This window comes from Rutidosis leptorrhynchoides, chromosome 1 (assembly GCF_046630445.1).
Source record: "Rutidosis leptorrhynchoides isolate AG116_Rl617_1_P2 chromosome 1, CSIRO_AGI_Rlap_v1, whole genome shotgun sequence".
Classification (NCBI taxonomy): domain Eukaryota; kingdom Viridiplantae; phylum Streptophyta; class Magnoliopsida; order Asterales; family Asteraceae; genus Rutidosis; species Rutidosis leptorrhynchoides.
In genome coordinates this window covers 181,691,266-181,706,684 of record NC_092333.1, presented here as the reverse complement: position 1 = coordinate 181,706,684, position 15,419 = coordinate 181,691,266, and positions in this window count along the sequence as shown.

Sequence of the window (15,419 nt, the reverse complement as noted above, 5' to 3'; positions counted from 1 at the left end):
GGTCGTAAAGGCTTCTGGGAATCATGTTAACTAACCCACGTACTTAATGACACGTTTTAACATATAAACGAAAGTAATCCACATGTAGTAAGATCCTAGAGTATAATATAGCTCAATACGCACAAATACGCAGTTTCTTGAAGGCACAAAGCACAAAAGCAAGTCGAAAAAGTCGGTTCGTTACATTACCCACCTGTTAATGAAAATTTCGTCCCGAAATTTTAAGCTGAGGTAGACGGTAGAGTTGTGAAGAGGTGAGGATACTTCTGTATCATTTGGTCCTCTCGCTCCTAAGTAAACTCGGGTCCTCGCTTAGCATTCCAACGAACTCGGACGATTGGAATCTTGTTGCGTTTCAAGGTTTTGACCTCACAGTCTATAATTTCAACAGGTTCTTCCACGAAGTGGAGTTTGTCATCAATCCTAAGCTCTTCAAGTTGTATGCCAAGTTCTGGTTTGGCAAGACATTTCTTCAGATTCAACACGTGGAAAGTGGGGTGAACTGCGCTCAATTGAGTCAGAAGATTCAAACGGTAAGCAACGGGTCCAACACGCTCCAAGACTTCAAAAGGACCAATATATCGCGGATTCAACTTCCCACGCTTTTTGAAACGGATTACACCTTTCCAAGATGCGACTTTCAACATAACGCGATCGCCGATTTGAAATTCGAGATCTCCATGTTTAAGGTCGGCATAGCTCTTTTGACGATCACGGGCCGTCTTGAGCCTCGCTTGAATTTGGACAATCTTCTCGGTTGTTTCATGGACGAGTTCGGGACTGGTGAGTTGTTTTTCACCTACTTCGGCCCAACAGATAGGAAAATGACATTTATGGCCATACAATGCTTCAAAAGGTGCGGCCTTAATGCTTGCGTGATAGCTGTTGTTGTAAGAGAATTCGGCTAACGGCAAATGTCTCTCCCAAGCTTTCCCGAAATCAATAACACGTAACATGTCCTCCAGGGTTTGGATCGTGCGCTCGCTCTATCCGTCGGTTAGTGGGTGATACGCTGTACGCATATCTAGACGTGTTCCCAAGGCTTCTTGTAAAGAATGCTAAAATCTGGAAGCGAAACGGGTATCGCGATCTGAGATAATCGATCAGGGTACACCGTAACGAGATACAATCTCCATTATGTATAACTACACCAGTCTCTCCATCATATCAGTGTCTTTCATGGCTAGGAAGTGTGCAGATTTGGTAAGACGGTCAACGATAACCTAGATGGTATCATAACTGCCTACCGTCTTCGGTAGCTTTGTGATGAAGTCCATTGTTATTCCTTCCCACTTCCATTGCGAGATTTCAGGTTGTTGAAGTAACCCAGATGGCTTCTGATGTTCGGCTTTGATCTTGGAACAAGTTAAACACTTTTCAACATATGTTGCAACATCCCTTTTGAGGTTTGGTCACCAATATTGAACCTTGAGGTCTTGGTACATCTTACCAGCTCCTGGATGAATTGAAAAACTTGATTTGTGTGCTTCGTCTAGAATAAGGCTCCTTAAATCCCCATAACTAGGCACCCAGATTCTTCCGGCAAAGTATCGGAATCCAGTTTCCTTGACCTCAAATCGAGAAATGAGAATGTTCAAGTGCTCTTGAGCAATATTCTCCTCCTTGAGAGCCTCATCTTGAGCTACACGGATCTGGCTATTGAGATTCGTCTGAATGGTGATGTTCAAGGCACGGACACGAAGAGGTACCATTCTCTCCTTTCGGCTTAAGGCATCGGCTACAACATTTGCCTTGCCAGGATGGTAACGGAGTTCACAATCATAGTCATTCAACGTCTCGATCCATCGACGTTGTCTCATATTCAGTTGCTTCTGATCAAAGATGTATTGGAGGCTTTCGTGGTCGGTGAAGATAGTGCTCTTAGTCCCATAAAGATAGTGTCTCCATAGTTTTAGTGCAAAGACAACAGCCCCAAGCTCGAGATCGTGAGTTGTGTAGTTTTACTCGTGAATCTTTATTTGTCAGGAGGCGTAAGCAATAACCTTCTTCTGTTGCATCAACACACACCCAAAGCCTTGTCGGGAGGCATCGCAACACACAATGAAGTCATCACTGCCTTCAGGAAGGGACATAATATGTGCGGTGGTTAACTTCTGCTTCAGGGTTTGGAATGCCGATTCTTGCTCGGTTTCCCAAACGAACTTCTTCCCCTTATGAGTTAATGCAGTCAAAGTACGCGTAATCAGAGAGAAACCTTCAATGAACCTTCGGTAATAACCGGCGTGGCCTAAGAATTGGCGGATATGAGTCAGAGTAGTGGAGGTTTCCCACTCGCTGATAGCTTCGATCTTTGCGGGATCGACTTTGATACCCTGATCGCTCACGATATGACCGCGAAATTGAACTTCCTTCAACCAAAATTTGCACTTAGAGAATTTGGCATAAAGTTGCTCTTGTCTCAAGAGTTCTAGCACGAGTCAAAGATGTTGCTCATGTTCTGTTTTACTTTTGGAATAGATGAGGATATCATCAATGAAGACGATAACGAACTTCTCCAGATATGGCTTGCATACACGATTCATGAGATCCATAAACACGGCAGGTGCGTTAGTTAAGCCAAATGGCATCATCGGAAACTCGTAGTGGCCATAATGTGTTCAGAACGCCTTCTTAAGTACATCGCTCTCCTTCAGCCTCAACTGGTGATAACCTGACCGTAGATCAATCTTGGTGTAAACACTAGATCCTTGCAGCTAATCGAAAAGATCATCAATTCTAGGAAGAGGATACCAATTCGTGATCGTCAATTTGTTCACCTCTCGATAGTCGATACACATGCGGAAAGATCCGTCCTCCATCTTCATGAACAAAACAGGTGTGCCCCAAGGCGATGAACTCGGTTGGATAAACCATCGGTCTAGCAATTCCTGCAGTTGACTCTGCAACTCTTGTAGTTCGGAATGTGCAAGTCGATAAGGTGCGCGAGCTACGGGTGCAGCTCCTGGCACTAGATCAATCTGAAACTCCGCTGATCTCGGAGGCGGTAATCCAAGTAACTCTTCTGCAAAGACGTCGGGAAATTCGTTCATAATTCGTACATCATCCATGCTCTTCTCTTCAACTTCTAGCTTCTTCACATGTGCCAGAATAGCAAAACGCCCCTTCTTCATAACCTTTGTGCCTTCAAGCAACTAATAAGGTTCAGCTTCGGACTACATCTCTCCCCGTAAATAATCAGAGGCTCACCATCTTCGCGTGGTATACGAAGAATCTTCTCTCCGCAGATAACTTTGGCTCTTACCTTGGACAACCAGTCCATACCGACAATCACATCAAAGCTTCCCAACTTGATGGGTATTAGATCAATCTCAAAATCCACTCTGGCTAGGTTGATAATACCTCCTCGGCCAATTTGGTCAACTTTCTCATGTTTTCCATTGGCTACCTCAACAAGCATACTCTCCTCCAAAGGAACTAATCTATCTTAGAGCAAAAGTGTCTGCATACATAACTCCTATCGGCACCAGTATCAAACAGAACAGAAGCTAATAGGTTATTGATAGTGAATGTACCTGTAAACAAGTCAGGATTCTCGCGGGCATCTCTTGCATTCATGTTGAAGGATCTTCCATGTGCTGGCCAGCCATCCTTCTTCTTGTTGGGACATTCATTCCTGAAGTGGCCCTGCTGTTCGCACTCATAGCACTTCCTTGGTCCATTTGGGTTTGTCCTCACAGCTGGGGCGGTGCTCTTACAGTCTCTGCCGATGTGTCCAATCCTTTTGCACTTCTCACACACTACGTTGCATTGTCCAGTATGATGCTTGTAGCATCTCTTACACTGAGGAAGGGTGCCCTTATAGTTAGGGTTTGAGCTAGGATTCAGGTTCGGGTTCCTCCAGTCGTTGTTCCCTTTGAAATTCTCATACCTCTTAGCTGGTTTCTGGTCAAAACCTTTTCCCTTGTTTCCGTCCCACTTACGTTTCCCATTACTAGCTTCCGATTCTGATTTCGCCTTCTCTAGCTCTTGGCGGGTAATTTGATTCATCAGGGTGTGCGCCATGCGCATATCTTCCGGGACATTCGCTGGTTTCGACCGTGTCTGCATGTTAAAACTTTTGCTTATCATTTCTTGTCAAAAATTACATGCTTATCACTCTTAAGTCTAGACACGTTTTCCTGCATTAATTGCATAAATAGTGTATAGACAAATATCCATATCTTAGCGTATCTGTTACTGTAACTTTTCCTGACATCATCCGAAAATTTCTCCGTAATTTATGGGATTTTGGTATTATATATACATATGTAAATTATGTATTGAAGAATATCAATCTAAGTTCTATAATCTAATTCATATCAAAAATCAATTCCCTAAATATACAAGATGGATCCCGCATCTAGTTCAAATTCTTTAAACTCCAACAGCTATTCCGATATGGATATTCACCTGAATTCCGAAGACAGTGTAACCGGAATGGATCAACCAATCAGCCATCACCTATTCTGGATGAATTGGGGATGGGTTCGTAGCTTACTTAATCATTGAAGACAAGAAGAAGGCAATCCCTTCCATCCACCACATTACCCTCTAGGCGAAGAACCTGAAGCACTTACCGGCGAACCTGTTTGTAATACCATTTTCTCTCTCATCTCCAGAATATCTCGTCATGATTATATACTCTCTTAAATTCTGGATCTTATTCATCCGCTCGTCCGAACCGCCAATCATCCCGGTGTAGTAGAAGAAGTCAACGAGCTTCGCGCTCGGGTAGTGGCTTTGGAGAATATGGTGCAAAGGTTACAAGCACCAGCAGAATCACCGGCATCAACAGTACCACCGACAACAACACCAATAGTACCATTACCACCAACAACAACATCCGCACCGCAAGCCTCAACATCACAATATGTACCTTGAACATCAACGTCATACGCACCATAGATACCAAGGAGTACTAACAACAATAACCGATGAAGTATTGATTCATAACTTCATTGGAGAAATATTATGCGGCGATTATGTAATCTCTAAAGTCTTAGAGATAATCTATTCCAGCCGTAACCGTAAATCAGATGAGTGGACCGAAATGATAGAAGGAAGAGTAGAAAACCTGACCGGAATGGTGCACGATTTACAAGCTAGACTTATTTTACCAGTAGCATCAACAGTACCATCAGTATCACCAACACCGACAGAACCTGTAGAACTACAAGTTCCGCCAATTTCATAATAACCAACATCATCACAAATCAACAACGAGTATATTGTATCAACGAGTTATGAAGTATTAACTCATTTCCCCTGAAGAAATTATATGTATATTTTAAATATATATATATATATATATATATATATATATATATATATATATATGTGAAATTTGAAATCAAAATAAATCTTTTGGTACTAAGCTATTACATGTAAATCATAACTAGTAGCTACTACTCGGTTAGTTGATGTTACTAATATGCTATACATCCTTCGTTAATGACTTAACAATCGTTAACTATAATCTCTGCTTCGACTTAATAGATTCCATTTCATAATAAATCAAGTGTATTATTCAAATACATGATTGATTTTACACTTTCATTTTCGATGTACTTGAAACTTTCCAGAAAACATCATCTGTGCCTTGTAAGGTTCACAAAAAAAAAAAAAAAAAAAAAAAAAAAAAAATATTCCACGAGCAACAACATCCTTCACCAAGGAATATCAATAAGAATAAATAATGAAGTATTGATTTCATTAGTGAAATATTCTGCGAAGATTATATGATCTCTAATGTTTTAGAGATTTTTCATTTCTAATTCAAGCCAAAAAAAATAAAAAATCAAATGAGCTTAATATGATATTAACTCATTAAATCTGTATTACATCTGAAAAAAATATACATACATATATTTTCATAAAGATTTTAATGAAAATTCTTTTGTACAAAATATTACTTGTGAAATCTTTAACGGGTAGGTAATATTTGGGAAGTATATAAGTTCACAATTAATATGTTACACTGTACATTCTTCAACTTTGATTCAAAAATTATTAACTATGCTCACAGTGATATACAATCATTTTCATACAAATTCAATTATATATTCTGACAGAACAGAATCCAAGTCAAGATTTAACAAGTGACATCATTCTTAGATCTCTACATCTTTCAAAGCTATACTTTGACTTCAAAACTGTGCAAGATCCTTTAGCATTGTTATTACCGAAAATAATCTTGCAATCCCTTTTCAAAGTATCCAGTTTTATCACACTTCCAACCAGTCAACTTCAACTTTTTAGATTAGCCTTATTGTTACTTTGACATATACGTTCTTGTTACCGGGGAACCTTTCATGTTCCACCACATTAGCAGTAAACTTACCAGCAACTCCATTACTCATTGGTTTAAGTCTCTCCGAAAAACCATTATAATTATTCATTGAAACCCTATCATGTACTCATCCACATCTTGTAACAATAATTGCCATACCAACTACCTGGAATTAGCAATCAGTATTTCAAATTTTGCAGCAATTCTACGTCAACAGTTATATATATACATATAATGTCTATCTCCTAGACTTACTTACTTCGAATGTAAAGTTTCTGAAAAACACCCCAAACTGCGAAACTAGTTCTCCGAATTTTAAAAAAAATCCTAATGAAGCAGCAAAAACTGTAAATGACTTTAACAGTCGAAAGTTTGATAATAAAGAGTAGTGTGTTGGAAAAGCACAGAAAAAGAGAAAATTTGGTACTGAAAAATGGTTAAACAAACCATGAAGGAGTCTGTGGACAAACCACAAAGACGAAATCTACCTTCAAAGAATCCAAATGATTCAGTGTCTGCTGAAATCATTAGCGAACACCTTACTCCTTATTCTAAACCTTCACAGACAAATTTACTGCATCATCCTTTGATTCCAGATATTTTAAAAATTCTAAAACATCATCGAATCTTTCATTATAAATATCCTCAATATTTCTGAAGATATTTTCGTAACTATTATTATCTGAAACTATTTATCGTTTCGCGCTATCTTATTACATCATAAAAGAAACTATTTTAGTTTCTAAATCCTGAAAATTTCAAAAAATGGATGTTTTTGAAGTAGTGTTGGGAATTGAAGCATGAGTTAGTATAATATAATGACACTTGATCAACGTGATTATATTACAGTAAGTCATGCTGAGTTTCTAATGGAACGTGATAAAGATTCACGGATCATACTCTCATCATGAACCATGTTACATAACTCCTTCATTCTATTTAACCTCTAAATATATCAAGAAAATATTTTTCTTGATGATTCGGTCTTTTTTGGATATTCTGGTAATTTGAAAAATCAAGATCGTGCCATTACAATTTCTTTCTTAGAACATTAACTATGTTCATTCCGAAATGCATAACTACGAATTCTGGACCATTATCCGCTTGACTCAAGGTCGGGAAGAGAAAACAAAAGCATAAAGTTCCGAAATATAATGGAGAATAAAAAGCCCGATAAAAACCCCGAAATTATAAACCGTGTATATCAATGCGTATAGCAATATAAAGACACGGAAGAATGAAAAACACTATAACCCCAAGGTAATAGTAGAAGAAAATAACCTCCTCTGGTGGCAGATGAAAAAGAAGAATGAAGGATACGATAGCCAAGAAAATATCAAGAATCAGAACTGGATTAAGCTTTTTCACAATCTATTAGGAAGTATGAAATAAGGAAGAAGCTTATAGGAGTGGTGAAAATAAATGAAACTGAAGAGGTCAATTTATAGTGAAATATCAGACATAGCAATCGAGGCAGATTACGCATTTAATTAAAGAAGATCTTAATCTCCTTAATTCCTGAAGAATCAAATCTTATTTAGAATATGAAGATTTTCTATTCCTTAAATTTCGGAAATCAATCGTTACTACGTCAAAAATTAAGACGAATCTCTATTCCTTTATTTCACTCTTTTACGATAATTTCTCTCATACGCTTCGAGTAATTGGATTGTTTTATCCATATTATTCAACGGTGATAAAACTCTAATTATCAACTCATATTCGTCATGAAAACATTTTATTGTTAGCCATGACGACCTTACTCAAATTTCAGGACGAAATTTCTTTAACGGGTAGGTACTGTGATGACCCAAAAGTTTTTGACCAAATTTAAAGTTTATCTTTAAATGATTTAATATTTTCGACACGATAATCAAAGTCTGTAATGTTGAGTCTCAAAGTTTTGGAACTATATTCATGTAATCAATTATTCTTTGACTATTCTCGAAGATTCACGAAAAATATATATATATATATATATAACTTAATGTGCACATATATATATATATATATATATATATATATATATATATATATATATATATATATATATATATATATATATATATGATTTCAAGTTATTTAGTAAACGATAGTAACATTCGATTATTGATTCGATTGATATTTAGATAAGTTAACTAAAACGTTTAAGATGAACCAGTAAAATACTAAATTGCTATAGTATTTTCGAATTGCTACAGTACCCGAAAAGCTACAGTGTTTTCGAAAATCACTATTTGCTACAGTAAAAAAACTTTTCTACAGTAACTTTGCTACAGTAAACACTATTTCAAAATGAAAATGTATATATGTATATGTATATACTACGAGATGATGATTTATAGAAGCAAATAACCAAAACACTTAATTGATTAAAGCTACACTTCGAGTGACATAGTTTATCAATGATTAAGTTTAATTTTTGATAAAGGTACGGGTCGCGTAACGAAAAGTACTAGTTTTCTAAGCGTACGAAAATGCATTCGAGAAACCGGAAGCGGGACATAAGTCAAACGTAAATGTACAAGACATCGGAATAAAAATTACAAGTCACCTATACACGAGAATATAATATAATATATAATTAATTAATTTAAATTAATTATATATTATATTATATAATAATATGTCGACAAGCTAAATGTTAAACGATTGTGAGCTATCAAACCTTCCCATGCGATCGCATAGGATATGGCTTGGGAAGCCATGCGATCGCATGGCACCCTTTTGCTGGCCAACCACTATAAATTCGATCGAATTCTGTTTATTGATTCACAAATCTCTCCATCTCTATATTACTCCGTATTATATATATTATTATTATTATTAATTATATTATTATTATTAAGAGTATTAATATTATTAATAGTAGTATTATTATACATAAAATACTACGACGAAGTGCTGTTCGGGTTATTTCAAAATGGGTTTTCAAAAGGGATAGAGCTAAGGAAACTATGGGTTATAGCTATGTAGGTTATGGATAATGTTCGTGGGTATTGTTTGCAAATCAAACCTAGTGTTTATCATCTCTGTTACGTCTACGTACTTTCCTGCAATATTGAATCACAATATTGATACGTGAGCATTCATATCTTATCTTTTATATATTAATTGTGTATCCATGTCTAGTGCTCGAGTATATATGTTTATGCATGCTTGTATGCTAAATTTCGTCGTTAAACAGTTTATGATGAATCACGAATTAAATACATATATTACTGATAAAAGGTATATGATATGCATGTTTTTGGAAAGCTGGCGAAAAATCAATAACTTTTCATTTAGAAATCACGTAATTTCGATGAACGAATTAAAAGATATGGTCAACTGAATTATGATTAATGTTAATTGGAATTGCTTTTGAATCTGCAATTAATATTTAAACAACCTATTTACGAGATTGAAAAATTGGGTTTTTGAATACTACTAGCTGAGTAAATGAATTCTTAAATAAGGCATGTCTCGTTTTGTTGAACAATTGTCAAAATTGATTGTTTTATCATATTTTAAACCCTTATAAAAACTGTAGTTTAATTTTACAAGAATTTAAAAACTATTTGAAATATTAAAATGGTTCGATTGCCATAATCATTCAACTGTTGTATTGAGTCACATTGAATTTTTGAAATAACTTTTGATAACTATTGTATGTCGATCTCGAGCATTAGGATTGTGATACACTATGACCTGACCTAGCTTGATAGATATTTATTGACCAACATATGTTCTCTAGGTTGAGATCTATGGTTATTTGGTATTCTGAGTTTCGGTCACATTTTGGTGAACGACTTTATATGCTACTAAGGTGAGTTTCATTTGCTCCCTTTTTAATTGCTTTTGCAATCTATATTTTTTGGCTGAGAATACATGCACTTTATTTTAAACGCAATGGATACAAGTACATACTAAATTCTACACCGAGTTTGAACTAAAAATCCCTTAGCATTGGTAACTAGTAACTGCCAGTTATAAGAACTGGTGGGCGCGAGTAGTCATATATGGATCCATAGGGCTTGATATCCCCGTCTGTTCCAGGTATAGAAACCCTAGCCTGAACTATAAAACAGACGTATGCTATTTGAGTTTAGTACACGTTGGATTGCGTGTATTGTACATATTGGTTGCATGTATGTTAAAACAGGGGTACTTATTATATATACGTTAAAGTTTAGTTACCAGGGTGCTCAATCTCGTAGAATATTTTGATAAATGTTTCTGGATGAAACAACTGAAATCTTGTGATCCACCTTTATATACAGATTATGCGCAACATTAAAACTATGAACTCACCAACCTTTGTGTTGAAACTTGTTAGCATGTTTATTCTCAGGTTCCCTAGAAGTCTTCCGCTGTTTGCTTATATGTTATACAAGATATGTGCATGGAGTCATACATGCTTTATTCGAGAAAACGTTGCATTCATAAATCATCACCATCTATCTTATTTTGACTGCATTGTCAACGGAAGTACTATTGTAAACTATTATTTACGGTGATTGTCTATATGTAGAAATCATCAGATGTCGAAAACCTTTGATTTAAATATTCATTTATGGTGTGCCTTTTCAAAAGAATGCAATGTTTACAAAACGTATCATATAGAGGTCAAATACCTCGCAATGAAATCGATGAATGACGTGTTCATCCATATGGATTTGGAGTGATCGTCACAGGTGGTCATAAGTCGATATCTTCCAGGTGTAATTAGTACGACACGTCCGTCAGCGGTGCATCTAACCCAATGTCCACGCTCGTTACGGAAAGGACCGTCCCCATTTCCCCCAGGAATCACAGCATCACCGGAATGGTGCTGTGCTCCCGGGAGTCCAGAGCTGCGTGGAGCTGGAATCTCCTCTGGATCCTCGTCTCCATCCGAGATGTCCGTCAGGTCAAGCGCGTATCTTCTATCTCCAGATGAAGAATCGCCGGAGTCGCCGGAGGGTAGCGGTGTGTCAGCAACAATAGTAGGCGAGGCAGCAGTCGTCTCTGAGTCACTCTCGAAGTTAAAGGTCATGGGCGGCATGTCCGACATCTGAACAAGGAAAAATAACTTTTTCCATGTTAGTAAGACATATAGCAGCAAGAAATCAGGGATAATAACTACAGCAGCCTAGGTCGTCTACAGCAGTACAGGACATGGTAATGAAAACAGTTCTAAACAGAATGCAAAAGCAGGTAGTAGCATGCAGTAACAAGAATAAGCAGCAGCAAACAGTAAGTTCACATAGCAGTAAGAGTAAGCAGTAGCATGCAATGGTAGTAACAGTGACATGTAGTAATACAATATAGTATCATGCAACAGTTCATAAACAGGTAAACAAGCAAGTTGTAGATTAGTCCTATTAGTGAATCCTACTCGGTATGGTCTAGACTCACTAATGCAACCTAATTCCCTACAACCAATGCTCTGATACCAAATGTGACGCCCTGTACAAAACCATCGTGTACGATTCATCAACAACAGGATCATTACAAGGTCAAACACTATATGTTGTTTGAAAACCAGTTTTGCATTCATAAAAAGATAGCGTTTTACAAAAGATAACGTGTTTCCTATGAATAGAAGAGTTAACATAAGTATGTAACCCAAAGGTCGTTACAAATCCATTGTTTGAAAATAACATAAGTTACGAATGCAAAATAAAAGTTTCATGATTGAGACATCTCTAATTAATGCAGCGGAAATCTAACATAGCAGGTCCATAACAGCAAGTCTATAACACCAAGACAGCAAGTCTAACAGCGGAAGCAAAATCGTCTAAGCACCTGAGAAATACACGCTTAAAAGTCAACACGGATGTTGGTGAGCTATAGTGTGTAATCAGTAAAGTAATGTAGACCACGAGATTTCAGTGCTTCAATCAGCAGTTTAAATCAGTATGAAAAGTATATGCTTAACCGTGGGCACCCGGTAACTAGACTTAACGTATGTATATCACCCCCTGAAAGTTCACTTGGCGAGTGCGTTTTTCTTCGAAGTATTAAACACCCGTTGAATGCTAGCGCGACTAGCCCAGTGGGGATGTCAAACCCTATGTATCCATATCTCAGATTCGCGTTCACGTTTAGGAAACCACTGATTAAACGTTACCGAGCTAAGGGGAATCTTTGTGCAGTTATGTTACCCACACATATATAAAGTTTAAGTACTCGTGTCTAGTATGTAAAACGTAAAAAGCGCATGTATTCTCAGTCCCAAAAATAGTTAAAGTAAAAAGGGATGCTATAACTCACAGTGAATAAGCAGTAAAAGTTGATATGAAACGTATGCAGGTAGTAAGTCGGTCCGAAAGGTCGTCAACCTAAGTCAAAGATCACTAGGTCAGTATGTTGTCCCCATAAGTTTAAAAGTGCATAAATTAAGTTTAAGTGTCATCATCATCATCATCATCAAAGCTAAAGTAAGTTTAACAAGAATAGAGATCGAAACAAAAGGCTGACTTTGGACAGCTGTTACGACCTCTATACAAATTGAAAAGACGTGTAGTCAGTGGCCATGGCTCTGTATGTGAGTCCTCTAACGTTGGCCAATTTTCAGAACCTAACTCGTCTTCGTTTGACCGTGGTGACGGTTTAAGTGCGAGTAGGTCAGAAATTTCAGCACAACGTGACAAAGGCGTAGTTACTTTCGGAAGGCTATAAATCCTAAACCGTATATCGAATTTAGGTGAGGCCTAAATGAAAAGTCATATACTCGAAATGAACTATCTGAAAATCAATTTTACAGAAGCCCAGGAGTCTGATCAGACCCGAAAAACAGTAAACAAGTGCTCCGGTTGGATTCTTGGTGCTTGATGCTCATCACGGTTCTCAGCCTTGATGCTTGTAGCTTCAAGTGTACAACTCATTGATGTGTTAGCATCACTTTGACCAAGATTCAACCATCAACACACAATATGTTAAGACCAAGTAAGAATACAACTCACTTAAGAGTTTTAGAAGGATGATGAACCAAGGTTACATCATATTCTCAGTCTTAACACAAATACAAGTTCTATTTACAACTAAATCTACAAACTTTCCTTCAATCAAACAAGTATGAACACAAACTTGATCAAATAAAGTAATGGAACCCTAAACTAGAGAGCTTGGATCCTTTTCACACAAGTTATGAGATTACAAAGCTAGAAAGCTTGAATCTTTGGTGTTCTTGAAGATCTTGAAACATAAAGCTTAGATCTTCAAGTTACATGAAGATCATAAACACAAGTTTTGATCTTTATAACAAAATAATGAGATCATAAGTTAGTAAACTTAGATCCAATAAAAGAAATGAAGATTCAAAGATAGAAAGCTTGAATCTTGGTTGTTCTTGGAGATCCTTGAAGCATGAAGCTAGATCTTCAAGTTACATGAAGACCACAAACACAAGTTTGGATCTTTACAACAAAATACAAAGATTATAAGCTAAAAGATTTAGATCTAACAAAATAAGTGAAGATTCAAAGCTAGGAAGCTTGAATCTTCCCTGTTCTTGAAGGATTCAAATCCAAATTTGAATCTACAAGATATAACAAGATCTAAAAGCTAAAGAGCTTGATCTTCCAATGATGATGATGTCGTGACCAAGAAAGGAAGAAGAAGAAGAAGAAAAAAATCAAGAAACTTACAATTTTTAGACTGAGAAAGACTAGAGAGAAAATAAGAGAACAAGCGTGTGAAAAATGAGAATGAAATCAAGTGTGAAATGTGAGGAAATGGCTTGATATTTATAGGGGTGGGGAGGCCCTTGGCCGTCGACTTTGAGGGGATAAAAGGGGGGACAAGTTGCTTTTTGATTAGTGGTGGTCTAAAGGTGGTGATTATTGTTAGGATCTCATGCAACATTAAGGATAATGGTAAGCAAAAAATGCTAGGATGTTGGCTCTTATAAATGGGCATTTGTCTTACATATAATTGGGTCATAATCCACTAATAATTGGGCTAATTAAATAGTCTACTAGCTAGAGTAGGGTGGGCTAAAGTCCAACAAGGTAGAAAGTCCAACAAGACTAACTAGTATGTTCTAGTAAATTACTAAGCGTAATTAAGCATCCAAAAAGCCCAAGTAATTGTTATTATAAAATAACAATTAGTATTTCGTAGTCATAATATTCCGATTATGACCAAAGTTAAACGTGTACCGACAAACATAGCTCGTTCTAAACGTTAAGTGACACTAATGGTCGTAAAGGCGTCCGGGGATCAAGTTAAGTAACCTACGTACTTAATGACATGTTTTAACATATAAATGAAAGTAATCCACATGTAGTAAGATCCCAGAGTATAATATAGCTCAGTACGCACAAATATACAGTTTTGTGAAGGCACAAAGCACAAAAGCAAGTTGAAAAAGTTAGGTCGTTACATTACCCACCAGTTAATGAAAATTTCTTCCCGAAATTTTAAGCTGAGGTTGACGGTAGAGTTGTGAAGAGGTGAGGATACTTCTGTATCATTTAATCCTCTCGCTCCCAAGTAAACTGGAGTCCTCTTATAGCATTCCAACGAACTCGGACGATTGGAATCTTGTTGTGTTTTAAGGTTTTGGCCTCACGGTCCATAATTTCAACAGGTTCTTCCACGAAATGGAGTTTGTCATCAATCCTAAGCTCTTCAAGTGGTATGACAAGTTCTGGTTCGGCAAGACATTTATTCATATTCGACACGTGGAAAGTGGGGTGAACTGCACTCAATTGAGTCGGAAGATTCAAACGGTAAGCAACGGGTCTAACACGCTCCAAGACTTCAAAAGGACCAATATATCGCGGACTCAACTTCCCACGCTTTTCGAAACGGATTACACCTCTACAAGGTGCGACTTTCAACATAACGCTGTCGCCGATTTGAATTTCGCGATCTCCACGTTTAAGGTCGACATAGCTCTTTTGACGATCACGGGCCGTCTTGAGCCTCGCTTGAATTTGGACAATCTTCTCGGTTGTTTCATGGACGAGTTTGGGACCGGTGAGTTGTTTTTTGTAGTGCCCCAACCAAATCCATATGGACGAGAACATTACATATGATTACATCGCGAGGTATTTGACCTCTATATGATACATTTTACAAACATTGCATTCGTTTTTAAAAGGCAAACTTTCATTTCATCGAAAGTTGACAGGTATGCATACCATTCCATAATATCCAA